This window comes from Tachypleus tridentatus, chromosome 13 (assembly GCF_004210375.1).
Source record: "Tachypleus tridentatus isolate NWPU-2018 chromosome 13, ASM421037v1, whole genome shotgun sequence".
Classification (NCBI taxonomy): domain Eukaryota; kingdom Metazoa; phylum Arthropoda; class Merostomata; order Xiphosura; family Limulidae; genus Tachypleus; species Tachypleus tridentatus.
Genome location: NC_134837.1, coordinates 136650927 through 136668097, shown reverse-complemented (window position 1 = coordinate 136668097; position 17171 = coordinate 136650927). Strand labels below are relative to the sequence as shown.

Below are 17171 nucleotides of genomic sequence, written 5' to 3'. Positions count from 1 at the left end.
ATTTAACATTTTGAGAAACACTAATACTTTTTATTTTAATTTTTAGTTTGTAAGACTTTTCCTTTCATTAACGTGATTCGCATGCTGTAATTAGTTATCTTATGGATAAGTTAGGTTAGTTATAATTTATAATTTAGCTGTATAGACCACTGGTTAGGACACGCTTGGAGTATTGTGTTTAGTCTTGGACACCTTACTTTAGAAAGGACATTGAATTGTTGGAAGGGGTTCAGAAAAAGGCTACTAGGATGATACCTGCGACAAAAAAAAATGTCATACGAGAGCAGGTTATGACCTATGAAAAAAAATAGAAGGAATCTGGTTAAGGTGTTTAAGATTGTAAAGGGAACTGATAGTGTTGATGCATAATTTTTTCTTACTTAACAATGAGGAAACACAAATATATATTTTGTCAGGGAAGGATTCATCTTTATTTAAGACAGAGTGGTTAGCTTTTAGAAAAGGTTGCCTGCATATGTGGTAGATGCAAGTAACCTAAAGATACGCTTAATAAATATGTGAATGATAAGTACTAACTTTGAGGTTCTTTTTTTTATATTTAGTGGATAGAGAAGCTTATTTGGACCAAATGGTTTCTTGGTGTCCTTTATAGCTATGTTATTCTGAAGATAACTGGATGAAACGACACAAAGTTAAAAAAAAGACGGACTTGGCACCAGTTAAGACAATTTTATTTTTCTAAGATGTTATAGAATGGGATAAGCGTTCATTTCAGTAGTTAAGAGATGACTTGGAAACTTCAAGCCGTGTAACTGAGAAACTTATACATGGAGTATTTAGTTAGTATTTTTTATCCTACGTTTGAAAACCAGTAAGAACTGAATGTCAGAAATACAAAATATGTTAAAACAATCGACTCTTGTATATGACATACTGAAAAACATTATCGAATTCTAAGTTAATTTCACAAATCACAGTCACCACATGACCAGCTACATTTATTGCCGCCCGTTTTCCATTTATATCACTTAAATGTATTTCAAACACTTTAAATAAATCAAATGACCAAATATATTGATTAATGGTTCTATAGGTTTAAATGAGACATATTTTAAAAGTTGAAAATCAGACTGAGTTTAGGGGTTACAAAATAATCAACTGTGATGCTTTAATAGTTCAAATATTAAAAGTTGGACGAATTTAAAATATCAATTCACAATTATCAAGTGTGTAGTTAGTTCAAAGGCTGAGACCACTTTATTAAACTACACAGTACCTTAATGTTAAAAGGAACTACGAATCTATTATCACAATATTCACAACTAATAGAAAAATGAAGTAATACAATATTATCTCTCAGTTTTATCTTTAAATTAAGAAAATTATTGATAAAATCAAAGATGTATTATCAAATGTTTCTTTGATTGAAAGTACAGGACCCAGCTTTAGATAAGCAAGTTTTTTTGGGATTGAGAGTACAGGACCCAACTCTAGATAAGCAAGGTTTCATGTATTGGGAATAAACGACTCAATTCTAGATTAGCAAGTATTTCTTGAATTAGGGATATAGAAATCAAGTTTAAATAAAGAAGTTTTTTTAGGATTAGGAGTAAAGGAGCTAACTGTAGATATATATATATATATATTTCTGTTCTCCAATCAGAAGTGTAGAGATACTTCCCGTACAGGATTTCTAGTATACGTTTTCGGAGACGTTAGTGTGATTAATATGAACTCAGGAAGTGTTAATCTAACGAGACTTGTTCTAATGTGTTATGGATTACATGTGCTAAGTTGAAGACAGCAACGTAATTACCAGTCATGCGTGTAACAATCACACAGTTTGAACAGTTACGACAAAATAAGGGATGAAAGAGCCCCAGTATGTTGCCTTTTCTGAGAAACACTTACTCGTTTGAATTACGCTATTTATTATTTTAGTTACTGACCAACTGTAAATATTTTTTAAGTATCTCTGACCTTCAGGGATTGAGATCATAGATGACGTCACCATGGGTGGATGAAGCCAACGACTTGAAACATGCAGAAATTGGGTAAGTGCATAATTTCATTGCTAATTCTTTTGCAACTGGGATATTCGTTAAGCACTCATTATAAGAAAAAACATCTACTTTTATTACGTACACAAATTTTACAAGGAATACAAATAAATCATATACAAACTTGTATTTCAGCTGTTGCATTGGATTAAACAAACATCAGTAAAGACTACGTCTCTTCCAGATAAGCAGTAAGAAACAGTATACTGCTAGAGAACGTTCTCACGTGTACAGTGGGTCGTGGGTGTACTGCAGACGAAACAATCTAGCTAATCTCCATATAAATGAGTTAATAACCCCTTTTCGAATTATTTAGAATGTATCTGTGTGTGTGTGTGTGTACAATTATTTTTTAAAGGAGTCATGGTAGATCTTCCCTCTAGACGAGTACATATATCTACGAGTAAATATTAAAGTTTAATATTTGAAACAATATAACAACAATTTAATCATAGTTTGAAATGGTAGGAGTTTACAATGTTCATAAAAAGTTATTTCAAGTTTTTCTAGTAGTGGAAGTAAAGAGATCAACTGGAGATGGATTTTTTTTAGAGAAAGTACGATTTATCTGGAATTCCACAATTAGATTTTTTAACCTCGAAAACAGCGTTACTTGCGATTTTTATCCGAGGTAAAGCGGCTTATAGCACTGCTCCAGATTTGTTGTTGTTGTACTATTTGTTGTTTGTTTTTTCTAGTAGAAACTTCTAGCTCATAGCCTCGTCATCTCTTGACCGATTTAAGATCTAATTACAGTTTTGGGTTCAGAAGATCAAATCCTTTCGATTGTTATATTTGATCATGCCCAAAATCTCATAGATTAATTTGCTCTAATCCTGCATAAAAGAATATTAATTTGTGAGTAGGCTGATAGAGATACTAATGAGTTATAAATTCCAGTTCGTTGCACGCGCACCCCACACTTGTTATTGGTTGCGTGCAAAATATATAGCTAATAAAAAAAATAAATAAAATAAAAGTCTCATAGATTAATTTACTCTACGTCTGCTTAAAATAATTTTAAGTGCCACGTCTACTGAGGATTCCCTCTTGTTTGTTTGTTTTTCTAACTGAACTATATTTACACATTTGCCAAACATCGGTAGAGGAAAAACATATGCGATTACTTTTACATTTCTGAAAATAAATCATTGGAATAAGAATTTTTTTTTTAGTTTTGTGATAAAACAGCTCGTATTGCATCATTTCCTTTTTTAAATATTTTTATATAATACAAATATTATTGTTATTGGTGTTGATTTCTACGGTTTTAAGTGGAGAGAAATACAGACGAAGGGAAGGTCAGCTCAATGTTTTTTATTTATTTTTTATGGGGTGAAGCACAGAAAAGTTTAACCTTGGTTTTTTGCAAAATGAAAAATAGAAATAGGAAACTTCACATTTGTTTTTTATCAAAGTTAAATACAGAATTAGAAAAGGTCAGCATCTAGACAAACAAGCTTTTCTTGAATTTGGAGTATTTTTATTTGTTTGTAATTAAACACAAACTTATATAGTGGGCTATCTGTGCTCTGCCCACCACGGGTATCGAAACCCAGTTTCTAGCGTTGTAAGTTTGAAAACATAACGGTATGCCACTTGGGGGGCTGATTGGGAGTGAAGGATCTAACTCTAGATAAAAAAAGTTGTTTTTCGTGGCTAGGGAGGAAAGGGCCAAACCCTAGATTAGCAAGTTTTCCTTGGCTTGAGAGTGAAAGACCCATTTCCAGATAAGCAAGTTTATCTTAAATTGGGAATAAAAGACCCAATTCTAGAGAAGCAAATTATTATTTTGTTTGTTTGTTTGGGAATACATGACCCAACTCTAGATTAGCAAGTTTTCCTTGGATTAGGAATAAAAGATCCAACTCTAGATAATCAAGTTGTTCGTGTATTGGAAGTAAAGGGATTAGCTTTAAATGAAGTTTATATGTTAGATTTTGGCAAAACTACATTGATTCTGCTAAAGGTATTATTGTTAATGAGAATGAAAGATTATGCTAATCTGAGATTCCTTATCAAGTCAAGTTTATTTGAGAATCTTCTAGAAGAATGAGATGTTACTGTCCATTTCAGTGATTCAAGATTTTAACAAGAACCAATGATTAGGAGAGCTTGCTCAGACAGAAGTTGAAACATGAGACTAATGTTCTTGGAATAATAAGTATACTTCTTGTTTTATGTATAAAAATTGTGTTTTATTGTGAATATAAGGTATGTTCTAAAAAAGGTCCCTGCAATGTTCACAGTATTAAGTAACTTGTATATCATCATTAACATTCTTAATTTCTCAAATAATGAAGTTATTTCGAGGTATTTAAAAATTATTTACATTAACAATGTCTATTTAACAAAGAAACCAATATCATGATTTATAGAAATAAAACAGATCTAACCACCTGGAACTACAGCAATGAACACTCGTTAACTATTGTTGCATTATATAAAATAAATTGAACTTTAACAAATGAAACAGTTTTCGTATGAAAGCTGTAAAGCCAATCTTCCACCTCATTAAGAAAAGAATCTAGCTCTCTTTTTGTTTTCAAATACGAATATGTTTGTTTGTGGTCTAAAAATTTCTTCAAAAACAACATGTACATGGAGAATCTTTATGTTTAACATTATTAGGTGTTTGTGCAGCACTATAACCCACATAAGCTACATTTTAATGATATGGTTTTCTTGCTTAAAGTCCAGATTTCACTGTTTCCATTCTAGCTGTACGTCTGATTACATTACGTAACAAAAGTTTTACTTTTTCTTGTTCCTTAGCAGAAAGTGTTATTTTATGCCTAAAGTATATGGAAAAGACCTATATTTCTCTTCAAATTTTGCTTTTGTGACCTGGGTAATGAAATATTTAAATTTACCCATTTTCCAGAACATTCCAGGTAGATTCAGTGCTGAGTAGTTGATAGAGAATTTTCTCGAACTTACAATAATTTTCAAGAACTTTCTAAAATTTTGCAGAACTTACGAGAATTTTCTAGAACTTTCCATAGTAATATATATATGAGAGCTCACCACTCACCACTCACCATCTCAGTTTAGTTCTAGCTGCCAGTGAACACATAGACCTATCTGGTTTTATCAGAGATGGTATCAAGAAGCTGCAAGCATTCTCCAGACGCATCCAGAAGCCTCAAAGCTGCTGCTCCATAACGGGAATAAGTACCCGTCTCTTCCCTTGGCTCATTCGGTGCACCTCAAAGAGGAATACAACAGCGTCAAGACCTTGCTAGAAATCTTAAAGTATGATGAGTATGGCTGGGAGGTTATCGGAGACTTCAAAATGGTGGCATTCCTGATGGGTCTCCAAGTAGGCTTTACCAAGATTCCCTGTTATCTTTGCCCTTGAGACAGCAAGGACACCGTAGTGCACTACAACAGGAAGCACTGGCCACAACGAGCCGAGTTCTCTGTGAGGAGGCACAATGTCAAGTGTGAGCCACTAGTGTATCTCCAGAACGTGTTGTTCCCACAATTGCAAATAAAATTGGGTCTTATGAAACAATTTGTTACTGCTCTTGATAAGAAGTCTGCAACCTTCAAGTACCTTCGAGACTTCTTCCCTAAGCTGTCTGAGACAAAGGTCAAAGTTGGTATCTTCGTTGGACCACAAATAAAGAAGATCCTGGAGTGCACAGAATTCCCCAAGAAGCTCAGTAGGAAGGAAAAAAAGCTTGGGGCAGCTTTGTCGCAGTGGTTCAGGGCTTCTTGGGCAATCACAAGGAAGAAAATTATGTGGAACTGGTTGTGGCTTTGGTGAAGAACTATGGCAAAATGAGCTGCAGGATGTCCCTGAAAGTCCATATCCATGATACTCATCTTGATAAATTCAAGGAGAAGATGGAAACATTCTCAGAGGAGCAAGGCGAGTGCTTCCACCAAGATATACTGGACTTTGAACACCGCTACCAAGGAGCGTATAGCGAAAACATGATGGGAGACTATATTTGGGGGCTGATATGTGAAAGTGATTTACATTACAGTTGCAAATCTCGAAAAACTACTCACTTCTAAACATTTTTGTATAACTTTAGTATAAACACATGTAAATCTTGATTCATATGTTGTTTTATTCAGACCTTATGTAAATGAAAATGTGCACATTTGTTCGTTTTTACATAGAAAATAGGTTAATTTCTAAATTTCATTATCCATGTCACAGAAGCAAAGTTTGAAGGGAATAATAGCCATTTTCTGTATTTTTACAACATAAGAAATTAAGAAATAACACATACTATCCAGGAACAAAGTATGTATTACATATTGTAATTGGCTTTATCAGATCAGGGAAATGGAGCTTTCACAAAAGAAAATTAGGAATATCTTAGTAATTTCTTCGTACTGGCTTATAAACGTTTATATAGTTTTATGTAAAATATATTAATTTTAAAGGTTTCTTGTGTTTCAAAACCAATTCATTATCATTTTCCTTGTGTATATATATGTGTGTGTGTGTGTAACTCTGATACATTTTTATTCAACTTTAAGCCAGGTTTGTCTACTTTGCTAGCTTTTCGGAGTGTGAATCACAGAATTCTAAGCTCACGTTCCGTTGCGTCAATGAAAAATAATAATATTAAATCACCTTTAGTTACATTATAAGAGTGATGGTGAAATCTTTCTCTTCGATTGCAGTAGCTCAAGAGTTGGCGGCCAGTAGTGTTGACTACCTGCCCTTTCTCTAGTCAATCAGTTAAAAATTACTAAATTCTAGTGCCGATAACCCTTGTGTAGCTTGTGTGAATATCTGAACCAATAGAAAGCATAAACACTTCAGTTTATAATTCACCTTTGTTGTTGTTATTTCATCTCCTCTCGAATGAGCTCGGTTTAGTAATCTTCATGTATTTCCAGCTAAAGGACCACTGTGTTAAACACCCTCTGGAGTTCAAGTTAATGTCATATATGGCATATTGAATATTAATCATGGTTTATTACACTTAAACTTCTGCAACTTCTTACTTTATGGCTATAATTAGTATTATTTCACATTGGATAAAGTCCAGTTTTCACATTTGCTTTTCAACATGACTAACTAACTTTCATGTATTTGGAAGAAAACAAATGAGGATGGTTTTGTCATTTTACGTACAAATAAATAATTAATCAACCACGTATTTGATCTTTCAGTGTAAAAGTAGCCTGCAGTTTTTCCAAGAACTCCTATTTTCATTTTCATATAAAATAAAAGAGTATTCTTTTTAGGATGATTTTATCTTTTTAAGCACAAATAAATAATTATGCAACCCTGCATCTGTTCCTTCAGTGTAATGGTAATCTTCAGTTTTTCCAAGAACTCTGTTTTCTTTTACGTATGAAAGAAAAGCGAATTTTACCTCTTTTATGAAAGAATAAACAACAGAGCCGTTTGTTTGTATTATATATATCCATTAAAAATATATTTTCTATGAAACATAAAATGAAAGTACATTTAAAGCGTGTGTCGTTCTGTTTAAATAATTTAGATCCTTTTGAAAAATAATAAAAATACGCATAAAAGGTTTCAAATATATCCTTTGTATTTTGACATTAGGTAATTAATAAACCAAGCCACAGATGTACGTAGTGACCTCTGTTGACACTTTTCTCAGGCTCTCTTCTCTACCCTTTTGCCTGATTAATGCTGACATTAATGAGGGTCTCAGACAGGAAAGACATTTTCTGAAACATCTGTGTTCGAGTAGATTTTGGTAATTCTATCTCTTACTGATTCAAGTTCAAGGTCTTGAAACCTAAAAGAGAGACACAGCTCTTAATGTTATTTTTCATCTTCAGGTTCTTGTTAGACCGTTCATTGACTTGAAACAAGACAAGGGTTCTCCCTTATTTCATTTTTTTGCATCAAAGCTGTCTTCACAGTTATTACCCAAGTCCTAATATTAGCTGGTTTATAAACACAAAACATTACCATAATGCTTAATAAGGGAAATAAACAAAAAACTCAGATAACTAAACGCATTACTAAATCAGATGTAATAACAAGTAACTAAGACAGAGAAATAACCAGACAGCTAAATCAGTTTTAACAAGTTGCTAAGTAATAGATATACACTGATAGCTAAATCAAATGTGTTAATAAGATGCTAAGTCATAGAGATAAACAGACAATTAAATAAGATGTATTAGGAATTTGCTAAAACAGAGAGATAAATAAAATATATTAACGAGTAATCAAGATAGGGAGTGAAAACAGACAACTTAGTCAGAATTGTTAGCAAGTAAAGTCACAAAGATAAACAGATAACTAAATCAGAAATGTTTTAGTTTGTTTGTTTCTAGTTAAGCATAAAACTACACAATGAGCTATTTGTAGTGTTTCTACTTTTTTTTTTTTTTCTGCTGTTTCTACCACGGGGAATGAAATCGTGTTTTTAGTATTGCAAGACTCCAGACTTAACGCTGAGCTATTGGGTGACGTCAGACCTATTAACAAGTTGCTAAAACAGAAAGATGAACAAACAGCTAAATCAGATCTATTAACTAATTCAGTGAAAGTCATGAAACTTAACGGGTAATTAACTTAAAAGATTTACCAGCCTATAAAATCAGATATAATAATTGCTCAATTAAACAAAAACAAACAAAAAAGTATGTGTTTTCACCATAATAATTTAGGAAATCTATGAACACGTAGCTCTATTACGCAATTAAATATTTTAAGTTTGCGATAGTGGGAATAATTGAAACAAATTTGATACGTTATACTAAGTAAGGTGGCAATACTTAAAAATATATTTTCTCTAAAGATAAAAGCACTTCTGATGAAAGCATTACGATATGTTCCAGCCTACATCTTAGCCAGTGTGTAAATAGGAAAGAAATGACGTGTGTTGTCTATCAACATTGAGAAACCTATTACGTCACTTTCGAGTGAAACATCGAGTAACACCGTGTTTATTTTAGATAAAATTTTCAGCTCACGCTACGTTCAATCATAGGTTTTGTTGTTTTTATTATTCACTATGTTAGTATTACTTCAGTCCTAACGAAACATATTTGGTCAAGTTGTGGGTGTGTAAAATTGACTCAAACTTAAACTGTCGATTCGTAGATTTAAACGCAACAAACAAGTTATAATATATGTATTATGGAACAAGTCAAATTTGTCTTAAGAAAAGTGGATCAAAATAAATCATCACATTTAATAAAGGGTGAAACACTATACTAACACAAAACGTGAAAACATTTCATTTAGACAATACAAAATAAATCTTACGAGTTACTAAATGAATCAATATTTTTAATACATGGTGAAACATTGTAATAACAAAATAGATAGGTATTTCATTCTAGACAACATAAATTAAATCTTAAAAGTAATAAAATGAAGAAACATATGAAAAGCTTGATGAAACCTGCTATTTGGGAATTATGAAGGCAATTCACATTACACAGCCGATATCAGTAAATGTTTTCTGATTTATACCTTTATGATGAGGTTTACAGACTGTAGCAATGTCGCGCGTGCTTAGTTCCCGACTAAGCCCCCAATCCTGTTAGTAATCTTTCATAAACATGATCTTAAGACTTATCACCTCTATGGTAGATGTCAAACTGGGTACTGTCTGTCTTATCACCAGTCGGAGGATTTTGGTACTTTGCTCATAGTTCCAGAATGAACCATCAAGCTTATTACTAATGTTTCATAAGCATTATTTTCAGGCTTATCACCTCTATGGTAGATGCCAATCTTAAGAGTGTAAGTTTTTTCACTGGCCTGTGAGCACTGGTAACCATTTGATCTGGTTTTATGAAGTTACATGGTTGGAAACGAATAAGTATATAAAAGCTATAATGTACAAAGTGTTTCGAAAGTATCAATAACGACCACATTCCCTTTTATTTATATAATTTATAGAGTGTTTCGAAAGTAACAAAGACCACACTCACTTTGACTTTCAAGACGTACAGAGTGTTTCAAAAATTAAAATATACACATACTGTCTTTGACTTGTCTGTTAGAAGAATGAAAATCGCACTAAATCGTTTATAATTTCAAAACTGACATGCAAAAGAATGAACGATTTTTGTACTTCAGCCTTGAGTAAAAATATTTAACAAATATATTCAAGTTGGTTTTTTTTCTGGGTTATCTGAGTAATATCAAAGTTTTGGTAGAGCCTGTTTATTCTATTTAATACTTTTTGTCAACACTAGGAAGTGAAGTTGGGAACTATTTATCGTAAATGATTTCTTTTAAACACACGAGAAACACGCTAGTTAGTTGAAATGGAATGTTTACTCTTTTTTTCTTTTTCAATTCATGTCCAAACGTTTAGATTACAATCAAGAATATATTTCTGTTCACTTGCGTCTAATATGCGAGGAAAAAAATTGTACCATGACAAGAAACAGGACAGTCAATCCTTTAAAAAACTTAATCTAGTTCTCTAGCCCTTATGTCAACGTCAAAAAAAAGCCAATATCGTTTTCATCGGTTTTTTTCATTGCAAATGGTTTGTCTTTTATTTTTAATTACCTTGGTTAGTGTAATTAATACATTTAATATGTCAAAGATCACGAATCAACAGTGTGTTTTGTTGATACTAATTCGTTCCTACATATACCTAATTTTTTATCACATTTTTTTCTTTTACTTGGCCAATTCCACAGTTCAGGGGAAGTGTCGTTTTAGGTCGGAACAAGTAGGCGGAAGATGTCGCTTTTATCCCGTTTATTATTTCAGATTCCAAAGCTCTAAATAACTTTAACCAAAAAGACAAATGCACCAAAGGCTTGAAAAAGATTCATTGTAACAAATGGCCTTTTATCAAACTGGAAATAGGAGTCAACTTTGAGAGGTCAACAGTTTTTTATAAAACGTTGAAACCTCTCTTTCCCACGGCCATAAGGTGGCGCAATACAACAACTGTCGTTGAACAATGAATCTTCTGAAAACCGTGATACAAATGTTGCGCCAAGCTTTCCGAGAACATTGGAGAGAGCTCAAACCTGAAACTTCATTTTCAATAAATCAGATTTGTGATAATGACAAAGTTATCTAGCATGGAGTTATATAATCAATACAACGACAATTTTTAAATCATTTCATATGTAACAAAACAACAACTTTTTTGTCATCGCTTATCTTTGATTTTCACTCTACAAGTTTTCTGAAATTAGGTCAAGTCTTTTGCAGAAAACCGTTATCAGCAAACAAGGTTTCATTTGGTCCAATAGGTGAAAGAAAAACATATCCCGGCTGGACCTTTTTTTGTTGTTGTTATTTTTCGTGTAAAAAATAAATAAAAATTACAAATCGACAACCAAGTATATACTGAGTTAATGAGACTTTAATAGCATCGTAAATAATAGATAACAGGAGAGAGAAATGTTAATACTTAAAAACACTACATCCTGGTTTGGTGTTTTGTATGTTTGCTGTCACAGATTCAACATCATACGCTAGTATTCAATGTCAAGTTAGAGTAACTAAGCCTTTTTATCTCCATAATTGTGAGATTCATGCTTTTTTTGTGTGCTTTAACACCTGCCACACTTACATTTTTGTTACCGACTTTATATCTCCATGAATACTCCCAGTATAAGTTGACTGACAGCACAAACGTCCGAGGTTCAATTTTCAGTGATAAAGACAACATAGACAGCTAATTGTGTAACTAGACGCTAGAAAACATCACCTTACCTTCACAACAAAATGTCGGCACTTTCCGATAAAAACAAATAACTTTCTTCTGATAACTTAAAATCCAAACGAACTCAGGCTGTTTCTACAGGTGGCTTTCTTTGTCCAATATTAAAACTGTTTCTAACTTGGATCAGACAATTAACACCTCCAATTTTTCAAGCTCTTGTTTCCAAATCACAAACAGATTTTTAGGAAGCATAGAAACGTAGTGGTTTGAACCATTCGAGTGCGTGTGTATGTTTTCTTATAGCAAAGCCACATCAGACTATCTGCGGAGTCCATCGAAGTGAATCGAACGCCTGATTTTAGCATTGTAAGTCCGTAGACTTACCTCTGTACCAGCAAGGAGACAACACCGGATTTGTAAACACAATGACTTTATCTATTTCCTTCTATTTTATTACTTTTACATTGTATTTGCAAATTTTGTTTGATTTACATTCCTTAACAGCTTTTTACGCTATGATCGTATCTCCAGTTCATCGTTGAATAAAGTTTATAAAGTTATTCGTTGAGTAAAAGAACTTCATATATAAAACGAAAACTACTATATCACCTTCTTCACGTGTGTTATTATATATCTCAAACCCGTGGAGAAATTGTTGAATTACTATGGAAAATAATTATACAGTAAAATTTAGACGTACTAAGCTGTTTTCTTTAAAGTATTTGACCTTTTTCTATTTTTTTAATTCTAAAATTATAAAAATTTGATGTAATGTACTGAGTTAAAATTACGACAATTTAAGTTATTATATTAGAAAAATTATAAATTTATGTGATGTACTGTGTGAACAAATTGATAACTTGACGTAATTTACTCTGTTAAAATTATGATAATTTGACGGAAATTACCTAGTTAAAGTGCTAACAACGTAAGTTAAATTATTAACATGATAATAACTTGACTTAATTACTGTGTAATGTTGAAAACTTGACTGAAATTCCTATGTTATGATGATAACGTGATGGAAGTTGTTCTATTAAAATGATGACAAAGTTGTGTTAAATCCTACGTTAACATCAACCATCTTAGTACTACGAGCTTCGCAAACTTTAATAATTTATATAAAATCAGATTTTACAAACTAACAGCTGTCTTAGTGCAGGTGTTCATTCTAAACCAGTAAAATTTTCATGTATCTCAGTTAATGCGTTTTTTGCCGAAGATAATTCTTGATAAGATTAGATAGTAAAGAAAACAAGCCATTTAAAGTTCCTACGTCAGATCACCTGTAAGTCTCGTCTTGAAATATAACCTTACTTATTATCGTTCTCGTGATAACTCAAACGCATGAGGTGTTTACTATAATGCGACAGAACAGATTACTCTGGGCTTCTTTAAAGATAAAAAGCTAACCGTGTGGCGGCACTACCGCCGCTTAACTAGGAATTTTGACAATTGAGTCCACATGTTTAGGTTTCGAAAATGTCGTTCACAAACATAGGTAGGGAAAACATTTTTTTTTTTTCTGGTAATTCGAACCCTTCGTCTTTTTGCACGCCAAGAAAACACTTTGACAGTTGAACTAAATATACTTTTTACAGAAAATATTTTTTTCCTTTCGGCAAACAAGAACCGACATCACGCTTTAGGAGAGCCACTAGTTGGGTTCAAGTTTTTGCTTTTTATTTCCCTAGAGCGAATTCGAATTCCAAACCTTTCGTACGTCAATCGCGTGACCTACTATCCGAGCTACAACTACACGTATTAAAGCAGTTTTAACCTTAAACTATTGAGATAAATAGTTAATCCACTAGCTATTACTACAAATAAAATAATTTTAAACAACACAAATTACCACATCTTTGAGAACTAAAAATGCTGAGATGCCTCAGTGTTTAAAGATTACACATGAGTCTGAACAATTTGTTTGAAATAATTTAATCGTAAAACTTTTTATTTTGAGGGTTACAACACACACATATAGTACCTTTTTTGCTCAGGATATTAAATCATCTTTCTGAGCTTGCGCATTAAAATAACGCAAATGGGACCAAAATATAAACAGTAAGTTACGTAAATATAGATATATATTTCTGCATTTATAATTTCTTTCAAGACTAAGTTGTCCACAGTGAGCATCTAATTTCGTAATTTATAAGTTCTAGCTCTTAAATTTCTGACTTTTATACCATTTAATATTAATGAAGGCCCATATATTCTGTTCATTATAAACCTTACAGTAAATATCAGACCAAATAAACAGAATGAAATCTTGCATTTTTGTATTACCTAAAAAATGATTTTTGGGATTAATTACAAAAGTTAAGGAGTTTTTTATGTTTATATTGCACGGTGGGACTTGTATTTTTTAGAGATACTCTAATCAACAAAGTCCATAAGCAATTTCATGGACATACCTATGTTATAAAAATTTATTCTTTTTCAAAACACACACATTTATATATATATATATAAAGTACCTTTTTTGCTCAGGATATTAAATCATCTTTCTGAGCTTGCGCATTAAAATAACGCAAATGGGAACAAAATATAAACAGTAAGTTACGTAAATATAGATATATATTTCTGCATTTATAATTTCTTTCAAGACTAAGTTGTCCACAGTGAGCATCTAATTTCGTAATTTATAAGTTCTAGCTCTTAAATGATATCAATGTACCTCTACCAGCATTTCTAGTGTTAAATAACATTGGTCTGAGCGAAAAGGAAAAACCTTTGTATGGTTCGATGAACGCTGATTGACTGACGATGTTACAGTCAAAGCAAAATAGGCCTAGTTGGAATTGTGTTAAAATTAGACCATAGATAAAATTTTGTTAAATATCAGCATAAATGGTAAATTTATCAAATGTAGACTTAAAGGGAAATATATAAAAGGTATGCCTGAGAGGGAGATTTGTTATTGTTAAAAGTACGCCTACATCAAATATGTTGAAAATAGGTCTAGGGAAGAATTTGTTGAAATGTAAATTGCCTCAATCTCAGAAAACTAAACCCACAGATAATTTCTTGTTTTCTGATATTTTATTATTCAAAAAGGAAGAAGTGTAATACACATTTTTTTGAATAAAGTAATAACAATTTGTTTTCTGCCTTGAAAACATATGTGAAAACACATATAAGCCTTGAAAAATATCAAGATGACACCTCATATGGTTGGAGAAAAACTTGAAAAAAGTTAAACATTTGGTCGTAAAACATTAGAAAATTCTACAAAAAATAACGTTTTAGAATTTCCATTTGAGTTTCACAGTCGTTGTGCGACTGTCACCCCAAATTAACAACCGAACAAAGAGAGTCTTATGGGTTTTTTATTAGACTTCATTATATTACTGTGTTTCTTTTCCAGGTTGTAAATAATGAATATTTAAAAGAGTGTCCACACCAACTCTAAGGTTAAGTTATGACAAATGTAAAGTAACATGACCAAGGACTTGTAACCTGAGGGTCGCGAGCTCAAATCTCCGTCACACCAAACATGTTTACCTTTTCAGCCGTGGGGATGTTATAATGGTACGGTCAATCCCATTATTCGATGGTAAAAGAGTTGGCAGTGGGTGATGATGAATAGCTGCCTTCCCTCTCGTGTTACACTGCTAAATTAAAGACCGTCAACACAGATAGCCCTCGAGTAGCTTTGCGCGAAAACTCAAAAACAAACACATTACCCAAGTTAACACCAGTGTGTGACAAATATAAAAAAAAAAATCTACACTAACACTAGTGTATGACAAATATTAAAGCAACATAACCAAGGCTAACACGAGTTCAGGACAAATGTTATAGTAATATGACCAAGATTAACAAGAGTGTATAACAAATATTAAAGTAATATCACCAAAATTAACTCTAGTGTGTAACAAATGTTAAAATAATATGACCTAGATTAACTCTAGTGTGTAACAAATGTTAAAGTAATATGACCTAGACTAACTCTAGTGTATAACAAATATTAAAGTAATATGACCTAGACTAACTCTAGTGTAACAAATGTTAAAGTAATATGACCTAGACTAACTCTAGTGTGTAACAAATGTTAAAGTAATATGATCTAGACTAACTCTAGTGTGTAACAAATGTTAACGTAATATGACCTAGACTAACTCTAGTGTGTAACAAATGTTAAAGTAATATGATCTAGACTAACTCTAGTGTGTAACAAATGTTAAAATAATATGACCAAGACTAACTCTAGTGTATAATAAATGTTAAAGAATATGACTAAGAATAACGCGAGTGTATGACAAATGCTAAAGTAATATGACCAAGGCTAACACGAATTTATAACACATGTTAAAGTAATATGATCAGGACTAGCACGAATGTATGACAAATGTTAAAATAATATGATCAAGACTAACTCTAGTGTATGACAAATGTTAAGGTAATATGACTAAGTTTAACGCGAGTCTATTATAAATATTAAAGTAATATGACCAAGACTAACACGAGTGTGTGACAAATGTTAAAGTAATATGACTTAGACCAACGCGAGTGGATGAAAAATGTTAAAGCCACTTCTGTATAACGGTGAAGTCAGATAACACAGAATATCGTCAGTGTATGAACAATTAAAGTCACTTCTGTATAAAAGTGAAGTCACATAACACAGGATAACGTCACTGTATGAATAATTAAACTCACTTCTGTATAACGGTGAGGTTACATAACACAGGATAACGTCAGTGTATGAATAATTAAAGTCACTTCTCTACAGTTTTGAATTTACGGAAGTCCTGAACCACAAAGTGGAGAAAAGACAGTGAAGTTATCATCTTGTACGAGATACTGTTTAAATAGTTACAGAATGTAATGTTCTGATACGGAAATCCAGAAAATACAGCCCAAATAAACTTTAAGTTCCAATCTACGAGAAATATATTTTAATATAAAGCATATGATTTTTATATCCATGTTATTAATATCGAAAGTACAGTAACACCAACGTAGCTTTTAGGTGTTTCGTACTAACCTTAGACTTGACGTTGAGTTACTGTTATGAAACTGGTATAAAATATAATTATGAAACAAACACACCAACTAATGAAAATAAAATCCCTTGGTATTAATTTGTTTATTTTACATTAAGCTAATATTAGAAAAGTTCTCAACAAACATTTAAGTGAAATCATCCATGAGTATGTTACCAAAATTATCTATGGATGTATTGGTAAATTAGTTATATAACACAACCAGGAATCTTGTGAAAAACTAGTCATGTGTGTTGGAAAACAGTGTTCCGAAACTATCGATATATTGAAAACTATTGGTATGTTACAGCTAGAGATTTTTGGAAGCTAGTCAGAAATGTGAATATGGTGAAAGCCAATATTTAAAACTAGTTGTGTGCCATAACGAAGGACGTGGTTAAACACGAATTGAGAAACTGGGTAAATGGCACACTTTGGAATGAGCTTATTGGACTGTACTAAATATATATATTTATAGTTCGTGATACACAGCAAAAAGTGCCCCTCTGGTATAGCGGTAAGTCTAGAGATTTACAACGCTTAAAATACCA

The 17171-nt window shown here is 32.2% G+C and overlaps 1 long non-coding RNA gene across 2 annotated transcripts in view; it reads right to left on the bottom strand.

The window, feature by feature from the left end:
• Positions 1–7410: 7410 nt before the first annotated feature.
• LOC143239459 (uncharacterized) overlaps positions 7411–17171 on the bottom strand; it is a 58783-nt gene continuing 49022 nt past the window's right edge. For both annotated transcript variants that reach the window (XR_013021190.1, XR_013021189.1), the window contains exon 3: positions 7411–7765. This is a non-coding gene — a long non-coding RNA (uncharacterized LOC143239459). The remainder of the gene's footprint in view (positions 7766–17171) is intronic.